General features: G+C 55.1%; 1 protein-coding gene across 6 annotated transcripts in view; it reads left to right on the forward strand.

Annotated features, from left to right (window-relative positions):
• CADM1 (cell adhesion molecule 1) overlaps positions 1-13,646 on the forward strand; it is a 156,842-nt gene that overhangs the window by 90,723 nt on the left and 52,473 nt on the right. The window lies entirely within an intron of this gene.

The following is a 13,646-nucleotide window of genomic DNA, read 5'->3' on the forward strand; positions in this document are numbered from 1 at the left end:
CCACGATGAATCGCACTTGACGCTTGGAGCTCCACAATCTGGTGCGTCGTGCAGTTGGCTGACAGCAGCGCTGTTGGAAGGGCGGGGGTTCTGGATTTGAAGGAAGGGCCTTCCTGACAGGCCCTACTGGAGGTTAGGGAGGTTTTTACAGGGTGTGGTGAAATGCAGGTGATTAAGGGGGGAATTTCTCCTGCTCTTGGGTGCGAGCGCAGCTCTTGAATAAAACAGCCGACTGCTGAAATCTTAAACTTTCATGACTGTGCTGCTGAGTTATTTATTACAGAGTGCTTTCTTTAAAATTAAGTCTTGTTTTTAAATATTCTGCCCTTGATGTGCTGAGTACGAGGGAGCCAGTCTTCCGGTTCATTAAAAGTTGGCAAAAAATAAGCAGATCTCTTCAAACTGTTGGGGTTTGTGAGAAGACTTCTGCAGAATGTGTGTAATTTAAATTGTTCTTTCAAGAAATGCTAAGCAAATGTCTAGTAGATTTTCAGCTGCTGCTGGCAACACCTGTGAAAGGTCTCGTGCCTCTCTTGTGACATGTCGGCGGAGCGATGGGAGTGTGCCTCGCTTTGATGATCGGAACACAGGGATAAGCTGCGAGAGGGTCCGATTTGGAAATACAAGCACTGCGCTTGCGAACCACAGGAGGGGAGGCCGTCTGGATGCCCACCGCTTCCTTGGCACGGCTGCTAGGCGTTGTTCTCCCTGGCCCGGGCGCCGGTGCAGGATCCCCACCCCAGCAGCAATGGTCAGTACAGGCTTTGTGCCCGCTGACGGGGACGCTTTGGCCGGGGGGGGCCCCCAAACCCACGGTGCCGAGGGGCTGCTCCCTCCCGGGCAGTCACGGCACGAAGCAGCGGTTTGGTGCAAAACAGCCCCCGAAAAGCCGTAGGTCGGAGCCTTCTGGCTGTCAGTGTCACCCGGGCTGGTGCCAGAGGCGGTGGGACTTGGCGGGGAGGAAGGGGAAGAGCAGCGGCGCGGGGACGCCAGCGCGAGCCCCGGTGGGAAAGCCCGTGTTTGCCGGGGGGGCTGGCGAATCCCTCTCGAGACCGATCCCGAGGGCTGAACCGCCGCGCTGGGCGGCTTCGGGTGGCCCCGAGCGCCTGTTTGCGTCGCAGAACTTTGTAGCTGGTCGTCTAATCCTGGCTAAAAGAAGTAAACCCTGCCGCGGAGGCAGGCGCGGCAGGAGGCTGCAGGTTTTCGGAGGTTGCTCTGTAATCCTGGGCGCATTGGTGCTGCGTGCGGGGAAGGAGAGGCTTGATTTAATTCTAATAACAGCAGAGATAATGTCGGCTTTGTGATAGTCCTGGGCACAGCTGTTCCGTAATATCCACGGCGGCACACGGTATGAATGGCTAGCAAGGTATCGAGCCTCTAGGATGTTTTCCTCGCTTTTCAGTGCTTGAATGGATTGCAGTGGCTTATTGGAATAGCGCTGACTTTGTGCTCGCAGTAATTAATTCCCTTTTCCGGGCCGGGGGGGGAAGGTTGGTTATAATTTCCTGCATTCTTTTATCGTAAGGCCAAACTCAGAATAGCAAACAGATAGGAGCGCTGCGTACCTGCATTTCAAATTCAGTTTCGAGCAGTTAAGAAGATAGATTTCTAGTGGAGTGGTCTCTCTGTGTTTGCACACGCTTTTAAAACAAGGTGACCCAGCGGATTGGCGCTAGGCTCTGGCGTCCGTTCCCGAGATCCCTGGCTGTACTCCTAGCCAGCTCGAGCTGTAAGCCCTCGCCCCCTCCTTTCTGAGGGCAGCTGGGCGGGCTGGAAGAGAGGAGCTGGAGCTGCTGGGAGCTGCAGGGTGGGCGAGAGGAGGGTTGTTGCGAGGGGCTACGAATTTCTCCTGCCCGAAGTCCTTTCAGCTCTGAAGCCTGGCCTTTGGGCTCGGAAACGCGACGTGTGTGCTCCCGCCCTGCCCGCGCCGCGCTTGCGGGCGCCCCGCGCCTCCCACGAGCACGGGAGAACACTGCCCGGAGGGAGGGGAAAAACCTGCGGGAGAACCGGGAGGGCAAAAACACCGGGGCAAGAATGAGCTGCTTGGACGTTCCCCCTGATTTTTGGTCTTTTCCCAAAGACGGCAAGCTCCTCGCCATTCCCAGGTCCCTTCTCGTACCGCCGCGGCCTCGTGGCCGGCGCTGACCGTGCCGCGCCCTCCCGTCAGAACCGGCGGCCTGGGGACGGGCGGCGCGGCCGGGGTGGCCACGGGTCCCGCCCGGGCGCGAGCCCCGGGCCGGCGCTGCCTGTTGCCTTGCCAACACGCCGCGAGCGAGGAGTCTGAGCAGCGAGATGCTGCTGCCGCCGCCGCCGAGCCGCAGTGCCAGGCGGAGCAGGGCGGCGGGGGGAAGGAGGAGGAGACCCTCGCCCACCTGAGGACCCTCCTCTGCACGGCTGCGGAAAGGGGAACGAGTAAAGGCGCGCGGAAACGTTCCGCGCTCGCTCCTTGCTCCTTCTGAAATGGTGCAACAACAGCGTCATTTTTTAATGACGGGCAAGGATGAGACGTCAGTTTCAAATCTGGTTTTTGGCCTTTTCTTCTGTCTAAAGCTGCAAAGTCAGGGAGCTCAGCGTAGTTTACAGTCAACTGGGTGCCTGCGATCCTTATTGATGGCGCTGATGCCTGCTGGTGTTTACCATGTGAATATCAAGGAGGAGCAGTAAACTGAAAATTGCTTCTAGTGGGCTCAGTTTGCATGTTTTAATGCTTCTGGGGAGAAAACAAGGAACGCTGAGATTTCAAACCAGGAGCGAGCGCAGCGGTGTCTGGTGACACACGTTGCGCCTGTCTTGCTTCCTTGCCAGTCGGCGTCCCTTTGGCGGTAGCTCGGGCGCGCCCAGAGCCGGAGAGCAGACACGGGACGCCCGTTGCGCCTCGGGCTCCGGCAGGGTCGGTGGGGCCCCCGGGGGTCCCGTCCCTCGCGGGCTACGCGGCGTTTCCCGCCGGCTACGGCCGCGCAGCAGGGAAGCAGCGCTTCAGCCCCGAGGATGGAAATACGGAGCGGGCGGGCTCGCCTGCGCCCGCCGAGCCTCGGAGCAGCCCGCTTCAGAGCCAGGAGCGAGCTGGAGTCCCTAGCGGTGGCTGTCGCGCTCTTTCCTGAGGCAGTGTTTTGATAAATGCTGATGAGTCTAACTGTAAAACTAAATGACATTTATAGCGCGATGTATGCTTTACCCGTTGCTTAATTACATCTAATGGTGTGGCGCGTAAAAGGCGTTTTACCATTTTACTTTTGTTTAAAATGACGATCTGAACCTCGAGGCCTGTGGGTTTTTGTGCAAAGATGCCACCTTAATTAAAAACTCAGTGCCATCTATTTTTAAAAGGCGACTGCAGCCTTAGGGAGTATGTGGTCGAGGTGGCAGCGCGCGTGCTCAGAGGGCTGCCCCGAGCCGGGGCTGCGGGGGGTCGGCTGCCGAGCCGCAAAGGGCCTTCGGGGCGCAAACCGCGCCGGCCCCTCCGAGGAAGCCGGTGGGGGGGAGCGCAGCCAAAATCGCTTGCTTTCTCCTCCTTTCTGTGTTGATTTTATGGTCTCACCGCCGTGACTCCAGAGGCGGGATGGGGCATGGGGCTAGCGCAGCGGGCGAAATGAGGGGTTTTTCTCTCCGTGTGCGCTCTGCGGTTTCTTTTCCCTTCCCCCCAGCCTTGCCTTCGCCCCCTTCGCCCGCAGACCCACGCAGATTCTCTACTGAAAGCGAGGCCCGAAGAATGAGTACGGATCGGGCGAGCTGCATCCTTAAAGATAAACACTGGCTCAGAGCTTTGTGCCTTCCACTCCACTGGCAAAGCAGTGCCAGCAGGCAGTGATGTGTTCGGGAGCATCTGCCCTTTCTCTTCTTTTCACGGGCTTAGTCAAAGCGAATCCCAGAGGTGAAGGGGAAAAAAAAATACAAAAAGGCGTTATATTTCCCCTAGCCTGGATGAACTACCGGGCCGAGCTGAAGCGGGGGACGTGCGGAATCTGCAGCGAGTAGATTAATGTTGAAAGGCATTAGCATTGGTCTTTTACTAACATCTATAAATCTGATGGGTGGCAGATTGAGGGCTGAGTCTGCGTTTTTTCTTCCTCTTCTGTAAAATAATAAATATGGTAAAATAGCTCTCAGAGCCGCCTTTATCGCAGGGATGAATCAGGACAGTTGGTGTTGCAAAAGACTTAAAACTTACAAATATCTTGCCCTTTAGGCTAGCATTCATCATTGTGTCTGATCTGGGATCTAGACTAAAGGCTTTTGTTATGACATACCTTTTTATCCTTCCTCGGAAGGATAAATGGGAAGGAGTTCTCACTTTGGTTATAATGCTGCTGCGGGGATTTTTCTCCCCCGTTTTTCGGGGGCGAGGGGGACGCACAACCCTTGCTGGAGGCGGCTGCCAGTCTTTGCAGAAGCTCTCGTCTCTGATTTCTAAAAAAGAGTAAGCGGGGAGGGGTTCCTTAAAAAAAGGCAGGCGAGGAGCAGGCCCCTGAGGACGTGCCCCCCCCCCCCCCCCCGAGCGGCCGAGGGCCCTGCCCGGCGCGGGCGGCACAACAGTGGCCGGGGGGGTTCGTTCGCGTGCACGAGCTCGCGGAGGTTCCAGCCGGCGAATATTTTCCCCCCTCACTTTACGTAACGGTAAACACTTTGGATAAAAGTTCTGCAGGGGTTTTATTGAAGGCTTACAAAATAACTTCCGCCTATAATGCGGCAAGTAAAGTGGTGTAATTTAAAGCTGACTTCATGCTGTCTTAGTCAGAGAATGGGAATTGGCCAGAATACCCCAAGAAAAACATTGTATTCCAATTTATTATCCATTATCCCATTGTGCTTCAGGACATTTTCTACAGGTTTGCACATTTGTTATTAATTTTGTCATTTACTTCTTGCCAGTTGCAGTGGCGGAACTAAGGATTTCAGAACGGCTTTAACTGCCACGTGCAGGCAGTCAAGGGAGATCCTTTCTTTAGGAAGGAGATCGGGCCGATGGTGATCAAAATACATCTTGGGTGCTTTACGGAAATAAAGATTTCTCAGGTTTAAAAGGGATTATTAAGCTGCACGTTGTGACAGACGCTGCTGACAGTAAAAAAAAAAAAAAAAAAGGATGTTAAAATATCTGCAAGGAATGGGTTACAGGTATGGATATAAGACATACCACCTCATTAGAGTAAAGTGAAACCCATCATCTGACGTGAGACAGTTCTCCTCGTTACTGGAAGATGCCGTACCGGTGGTTGTGGTGGGGCAGAGCACGGGGTGCCCCCAGGGTCCCCCCGCTGTGCCCCGCGGCCGGGAGAGCAAGATGGGCGAGTTCCCTCCGGGGGCACGCTTGCCAGCCCAGAGCGTGGCAGGGGCCATGCGACACCCGAAGCGCGTGGCTGCTGCCAGGCGCTCCGGTACAAAGGTGGAGGTGACGGTGGAGGTGCCGAGCCTGCACACACGTAAATTCTCTCCTGGTGTGCCGAAGGTTTCGGCAGAGGCTGCCCCGGCTCTGGGCCCCCGGGCAGAGGCAGAGGCGACTGGGGGGCAGCGGGTGCTGTTAAACACCCTGGTGCCCGTTAGCGTCAGCGTGGGCTGAATGCACTCGTTGTCTGTGGAAACTGAGCGTTTGATCGGCGCTCCCTCCTCTTACCTGCAGCCACCCGCTGTACGTCAGACCCGAGCTCCTAATGGAACAAGGCGCGACACAAAGAGGAAATTCCACGTGTGTTTTACACCCCAGCTTCATCAAGGTCTCCTTCCTTCGATCTTGGCTGCGTGTGTCCTTGGTAGCGATGTAGCTGGAAGATAAAGTGCAGATGAGGAGTTCTGTATTAGAGCGACATTAATAATAAATGAGTGTTGATCGTAATTGAGTATTATTTAAACACACTGAGTGGAGGCAGCAGTCTGCTGGGACCGTCTTACGTTGTCACACTACTTCTCCCTTGCTTGATGCTGCTTCCGAGCGGTGGCAGGGGGACTGGCGCGGTGGATTTCAGGTGGTGTCCTTGGCGGGGGGGGGGCGTGCAGCGCGGGAGCAGGGGTGGAAGGCACCTGCCTCGTGTTTCTTCTGAGGCTGCGCGCAGCTTTGCCCTCCCTTCGCTGCCCTTTTGCGCTCTCCTCCGCGCTCCCCCTCGCTTGCCCTCCGCCAGAGCCCCCCGGCACCTCCCGGGGCTGACCCCCTCATCCTGCCTCCCCTCCTCCAGCCCTCCCCAAAAAGATCTTCCCCGTCTCCTGCGTACGGCAGCCGAGGAGCTGCGCGCACACAGATGTCCTTCGGACGATGCTCTGATAAACCTCTGACCGTAGCAGAGCAAGACGGTCTTTTAATAAGTGACCTTTTATTGTCTTGGCAATGTGCTGTCAACTTCCAGAATAAAAGCAAGAGATCAGCTGCTTCTCCTTCGTGAAAGCTGTGCTCCTGGGTAGTTCGTTGAGCTGTTCGAGCATCCCTGCATAGATTGCTAGGTAGAAATAACAGAAAAAGCTGGAGTAGCAGCATCTTCTGTTTAAGAGCTGTCCAGCGGGTTAAGAAATTATATCTAAAACAGGCACAGAGCTTTCCAGCATGGCCGTGGCAGCAGAACATGTAAGTTGTGCTTTTAGACAACCGAAGCTCCATTGTGCTGAGCGTGACTCGTGGGATTCTTCCTTCAAATTTTCCAAAGCCAGTCACTTGAAATACGACCGTTGTTCTGGAGGACTGAATTTTTGGCAATTGTTACAAATTGCTTTCCATCGCAGGATTTGGTTCAAAAACGTAGAATAAACCCCCCCCGAGATTTGCAGAACAACAGGCTTCGCTGCAGAAGCCGGTGCTAACGCCGCAAGCCGTGCCAAGTTCCGCTGCCCCGGTTCCCCGGAGCCTCGTTTGCCGTGTCCCCCCCCGGTCAGTGACAGGGAAGATCGGTATTGATCCTCAGCATCCGCCGACCGGAACCTTCGAAGGAACAGGCGATGTACGGCCACGGAATTTGATCTATCAATACCTGGGTAATCGAAAGACCAGCATGACATCTAATCCCCACGCCGGTGACAGATCATAAATCTGCGCTGCTGTGGTTGCTGGCGGTGGGAGGGGAGGGGGCGGCGCGGGCACCGGCAGGGCAGGAGAGGCTCTGGGCTGGAAAACCCGTGGGCCAGAAATGCGTAAGGTTCCTGTTGTAAGCTCGGAAGCGTCTCAGCTGGCTCCCGAGGCTGCGGGCTAAGGGGCTTGTTGGCGTCGAGGGCCGTGCCGGTGCTCGCTCTTTTGGAGGCCGCCGGGATGGGGGGGGGGGGGGGGGGGGGGGGTGGGCTGTAAGTGGGGCGCGCCCCGCTCCCGGCAGCCTCCGCAGTCACTCGCGGCGAGCGCTTCAGTGATTCGGGGGGAGCATGGTTCGGCAGCGCTGCTTTCCTTTGGAGTGCCCCTACCTCGCCGCCTGCCTTGCTGCAGCGGTGTGTCGCGTCACGCCTCTATCTCTGTGCCATTTTGGTTGCAAACCAGTAGAAAGAATTCCCCACTGCTGTTTCATCGCGCAGGAATTCACAAACGCATAAAGTAAATGCAGCCTCTGGTGTTGATTCCGAGCTATTGTCATCTTTTATTCTTACTCTTTAAGCAAGAAAAGTTATAACGGTGGCTATAGCAGTTTGTTTTGTTTTTGTTTTTTTTTTCTCCACGGATTTAATAGCTGTGCGCAACTTGCTTGAGTCTGCAGCAGATTCTCCTGAAGTGTACTCCCCCTTAACGCCAGCGTGCTCCCCGCAGTCCGTGACGCTCGGCAGGATCTTGCGTGTTCCCTCGGGGATGCGGGGAGTGGTTCGGCAGGGAAGCGTGGGCAGAGCCGGGGCGTCTGCGCCGCTGCGGGAGGGCGCGGGGGCCGCCGGGCGCCAGGAGCGCGTCTGTCCCTGCCGACAGCGCCGGGGAGGCGCGCAGAAATCGCGCCGTGAAGAGCAGAAGCCTCGCGGTGACGGGTCCCGGCTGCGGGATCACCGCCGGGGCCACGGGCGCGTGGCAGGGCCGGCCTCGATCTTGGCTCGGCGGATAGCTCGGCGCGAAGCCGGCGCCTGGCGCTCCGTCTCGGTTTCCCCTGCCGCCTCGGAGGAACGGCCAACCTTTGTGCAGAAGCCTCCTCAGCTTTGGAACAAAGCAGGCACCCATACGCCGCCGAGGGGTGGGCCCTTCGCTGGCAGCGTGCTGCGTTAGGGATCGGCAACCCCTGCGTTTTTACAGATCCACGCTGCTAACGTTTCGGGAGCGGTAACTGCACCCACTCCTCCTTTTTCTCCCCTAAGCGGGAACTGATGCTTTTGGCGTCATCGGGTGATGCCAACACTGGTAACAGCGGAATCACCGCCCGTGTCCTTTCTCAAAGCAATTCTCTTAGCCCTAGCTGGAGCCGTAAGGAAAGAATAACCGGCGTTAAACGTGGGAGGAACCCTGTTAGTACAAGGTGAGCGCTCCCATATCAATTTGCCGCGGTCTCTGCTGGTGCCGTACCCCCTTCCCTGCACGTCGCTTGGGCGAGGTCCAGTCGCTTTGGTCCGAGGCCGCCGGGCGATGCCTGGCCGGAACGGAGCTGGTGCTCGCCGTGCGCCGTGAACAGGGATTTTTCACAGGCAAAGCTTCGCCGCAGGGTGTGGAAGACGACAGACCTGCACAGTGGAACAAACTTGAGAAAAACCCTGGAACTGTATTTGTTTGCCGCCGCTACTGTGTATGAAGAGCTTTTTGCCGTGGGGGCGGAGTTGGGTCTTGGCCACGCCGAATCTGTCGCCGGCCCCAGGGAAGATGTTCAGGAGGGGGTAGGAGCTACCTGAAGGCAGGAAAATCTCAGAGGTGCTTGACTCAGGGTCACGAAACCGGTAATTAGACCTTATTTGAAGAGAAAGTCCCCATTTGAAAATGTCAGTTGCAGATCTTGGTGGACAACAAAGGCTTCCTCTGGGGGTGAGGATCAAGCCAAAAGAACTGATCGGTGACACCCACGTCTCCAGGCTCCGGACGCTGCGGCCTCGGAGGGTCTCCAGGAGGGATGATGCTTGGGTGGGAGGAGGGAGCAGCAGGCCGCCTTCCCGCCTGCCTTCCCTTCACCGTGAAGTTTTCACAGTAAGCTTTCTTTAGGCAGGTGGATGGCAACACCCCTACCTCGGCATGCTTCAGATCCACGTCACGGAATGCAGACTGGGTTTTCTTGCTCGATTTTTAAGCACTGCTGTCCAGAGCCGGTCCTTCCCGTCGCTGGTGCAGGACCTCTTCAGCTGCAGCAGCGTTCTCGTGTGATGAAAGCCGCGTCGTGCGCTCGCGTGCGTACGTATGTTTTGTAGGCAGCCTGATCTAAAATTGTTATCGTTCTTTTGCCCGTGAAAAGATGTTATGAAATTAACTCTGTAAAAAGCAATTGCCTTTTCTTGCCTGCACAATTAGCGTGGATTGTCCATTCTTCTCCAAAGTTCAGCTGTGACGACTGCAGCTTTTTAAAACAGTCACTCAAGACTTCGAGACCAGATGCACTGAGCTCCAGCAACTTCTTCCAGCGCCACGTTGCCAATTCTGTTCTCCGTTCTTGAAGCAAATCTGCAGGGAAATTAAATGGCGATTTGGCTTGCTTCTGTCTCCTGCTCTGAAAGGCTCCTGTATCTGATCACAACACAAAGCCTCGCCGGTGCCTCTAGTCACCCGAAAAAGATGGGTCGTGGTGTCTGTGTTAAGGGGCTGCTATCTCCGGGGAGGATGGAGGGAGGGTAGGATCAGCCCAGTGAAGAGAAGTACCAACAAGGAGACAAAGCTTCTGGAGTAGGTGCATTGCTGGGTGGTTACAAAACCTGCTTAACGTTTCGCTCACCTTTGGCGGGTTATTTTTAACCACCACGTTCCTTTGCGATAGCTGGAAGTGGTAGATGAGTTTTGACGTTCCAATTACATGAATTCCGTGGATTGACCGTTGTGTCATTATTTTCCATGAGCACGTGAACAAACGGTTTGTGGATCTGTGTGGGTTGTTTCCTTTGACTCCATTTATTAAGAGGAGTTTTGTTTAAGTTTATGGGCTTATATAGTTAGGTACCGTGAAAATTACTCTTTCTTGGGAGGCGTTTGTGTCAGTATCCTGCAGACTGAATCAGCAGCACCGCTGCTCGTGATAGAGTACCTGGGGCTCACGTTTTGTTAGCAATTGAAGAATCGTGCTCACAAGCATGTATTTTTAATCTTTCCCTCTTTTCTCCCTGATGCTTCGCTCTATCCTGGTGTGCTACAGGTGGAGAAAGAATTGATTTTAAATGCGACCACTGCGTGTGAGCCAAGGTCCCTGGGTGGCATCCAGCTAAGAGGAACTTGTTTGAAACCCAATTTACTCATCTCTGTCTGTCTTTGCAGTCTAAAAAGCAAAGACTGCAGTGCTCTAAGGCAGAAAGGCACGTGCAAGAATTAATGGTACAGGTTCCAGCCGAAGCTGTTCCTCAGGCGTTGCATCCCGCCGCCTTACTTCCCCTTGCAGTGAGCGTGAAGCACGATGGTGGTTTTGACGTGGCACGGAGAGGTTCAGTAAATGAGGCCCGAGGGTTGCTTTGGGTAATAAAGGGAACGTGCCCGGCACTTTTGTCCTTGACCCTTGCACTGCAGGTATCTCTTTCGGCCGTTGGACTTGCTCATTCATTCTGTGAACGTGTGTTGCGCGTGCAGGGGGGCCGTTCACCCCCAAGCCCCCCCCTCCCCGGAGCCTGGCGCCTTTCCTGTCCCTTTGGGCCTCCCTCCCTCCCTCCCTCCCTCCCTCCCAGCGATGCCTCAGACTCGAAGTCAGGACGATCGAGACCCCAGGGGAGGCCTTGGAGCCCGTCCCTCGTGTGCATCGGGGCCCGGGGAGAGGATTTGGGCGGAGCGTCGGACCTACGGACAGGAGACTGTTGGCTAAAACGAGGGCAGTGCGCAGGGGCTTTTGTAGGCCATTCCCTCGTAAGAGATGAAGATTCACCCGTGTAAATCTGTTGGGTTTTTTTTCCCCGTTGGATCTGCTCTTGCCCTGCCCGCCCCTCCGCTCTCCCAGCGTTGCCCGTTGGCAGGTGCTCTGAAGCTGGTTGTCAGTTGCAGCTTTGCTTTGCTTCTCTCGACTTCTGTGATTCTTTGTTGGGTCCGTAAACCCCGTTTCCCGCCCCCAATCTTTCCTGTGCTCTGTTGCAACATATTGTACTGCTGTAACTGTGTCGAATGCTCCTCAAAATACTTCCCTACTGGCAGTAAATATTTACCAGGAAACTTCCTGAAATGTTGACGTGACAATGGGTCTAAAGAGTTCTCACTTCACGTTGCATTTTTGTTTAATTTGGAGTTTGTAATTGGTGCTGTTCATGGAAATAGCTTCCTCGCCTTGGTAAGTGGGAGCGGATATGAATACAGACAGAAACCCCAAAGTGTTAACGTGTACGGTCTGGTGCCTCCAGTTAGGCAAGCGAATTTAGGTCAGCAGAGCGCGAGGAGCTTCGCAGACAACGGCTGGATTAGGGGCCCTTTGATTCGGAATAAACACGCAGAGTCCACGGGGCTGGAGCTGCCTCAGACCCTGGACTCAGCGTGTCCTCAGGTGGCCCCTGCCCGTCGTTAGCCCCGGGCCCGCGGGGACAAGCGGCACCTTCTCGGGCGGGATCCTGGTGCCAGCCTGGACCGAGACGCTGGACTTGTAAAGCCATCAGTCAGCGGGCTTAATGTAGCAGCATCCCGGCAGGAAAAGCTTCAGTGGCTTGAACTTCAAATAATTTATTTCTAAATTACTTCTACTGTAATTCTTATTAATTCAAATAGGCTTCTAAGCTGATGTAAAATTCAGTAAATGCAAGGAACAGTTTAATGAATTGAAAATGGGATCGAGTCTTTTAAAGTAAATGTAAAAAAATATGCTAGCAATAATTGCTTAGATGGAAATCGAATCTTAATAGCTTTGTTAATGATTTGTAGTGAATATTGCATTTATGAGAACATATCAAGCTGATCCTTGTGCAAGAACCTTGTTTCTGAATGGGTTTGATAAAATTGCTCCCCCGAAGCAGTTCAGTAGCGTTTAACGTTTTCGCTTGCGCTGCTGTGGAGGCGTTTGAGCGGCGCCGGCGCGGGAGCCCGGCCGGGGCGAGGCACGACAGATGCTGCGGCTCTTGGGCCGGGGGCCGTGGCTCTGGGGGCCCCTCCCCGCGGGCAGAAGGGGGGAGACGCCTCGGCTGCAGCACGGACTGTCGTCTCCTGGCGGGTTGTCCCGCCCGCGGTTGTCCGTCCTCGATTCGCTGTGAACCCCCTGGGCTGGGAGCGAAGTCCCGCACGGCGCAGACGGTGAGTCGATTTCGAGGAGGCAGGCGGCTGTACCCGCCGCCTTTGATCCGGGAGGCTGCAGCAGCTGCTGTGCCGGGGCGGCCGGGCGCTCGTCCGCTGCTCGGAGGGCTGGGAGCGTGAGCGAGGGCGCCGAAAGCGGAGGAGGAGCCGGGCAGGCGCCCCGGCGGGGCCCTCGCACCTCTTGCGATGCGCCTGGGGGGGCTCTTCTGGGCAGCGGGTCTGCTTCTGTTCGATAGAGCTCCTCGCCTCGCTGGTTAAAGTTCACCAATCTGGAGAAATCAAATTTCTACCAAGGGGGCAGAAAAATGTGCCCAGACTTCAACTCGGTGCCATCAGGCTGTGGAAAGGCGCCTTGGCGATTTATCGGTCTCTTCCTTGTCAAACGACGCGAACTTTTCCTCAAGCGTTTATTATTTCCGAGGCATGTCAAATAATAAATGCAAGTCAGAAATACCGAAAGAAAAACGGGAGAGAGTGCAGGGGACGAGAAAAACTAGAGTAGAAATAATATCCCTGGATTTACTGCTTGCCCGCTTCATCCAAGCCTTGCGTTCTTGGTTTTGGTGTTTTTTGTGGTTTGGGTTTTTTGTTTGTTTGGTTTTGTTTTTTTTTTTTGTGGCTAACCTGGGAGCTGGGCTGTCCCCGCCGCTCTCTGTGCGAAGGCAGCTGTTCATCAGCAGAGCACTTCTCCTGCCCACCCGGCCTTGGCCGGTGCCCGCATACCCTCGCTTCGTTTGGCAAATCGGCAAAGTTTCGCTACTTCTCCCACCCCGCTTTGCCTCCCGGTCCGTAAGGCCTGTGTGGTCTGAAAGCAGAGCTAAGTCGTGACCCAAAGGGACCCCGATGAGCGTTCCCCTGGCTGGAGTCCCTGGGGTGGTGTCCCCCAGTCCTGCCTCGGCTCCCTGCTCCTCCAGCTGGCTTTCCAGCCTTGGCGAGAATTCTGGTAGTTATGGAAAAATTGAAATGCAGAGGGCTTTTTTCAAATTCCCATCCTCCGCGTTCTTTAACATGTGAAGCGAATTTCTCAGCGTGCATGTGATGTAATGATTCGATTCATTAGGAGGAGAGTTTTTGAGGTGATGACCTGTAAATGATTACAAGGCTCCCACAGCATAATTGCATCAAATTCTTTTTTTCCTGCCTCTGGACATTAATAGCGCCTACTGATTACACAGAGTGAGTAAAAACTGGCTCCCCAAAGTCTATCTGCTCAAGTCAAAGGATAAATGCTTCTTACAGCGAATTGTTCTTTCGAGATAATTTAACAAAATTCATCTGTTGAGAGAGGAAGCGAATTTCTGCCGTTCCCATGCATGTGGCGAGGAGCTCGCTCCCCCGAGGCCGGTGCGAGCATTGAAGCATGGAGGGCTCCGCGGCCGCCCCTGAGATC

This window comes from Tyto alba, unplaced genomic scaffold (assembly GCF_018691265.1).
Source record: "Tyto alba isolate M040663 unplaced genomic scaffold, T.alba_DEE_v4.0 Super-Scaffold_32, whole genome shotgun sequence".
Classification (NCBI taxonomy): domain Eukaryota; kingdom Metazoa; phylum Chordata; class Aves; order Strigiformes; family Tytonidae; genus Tyto; species Tyto alba.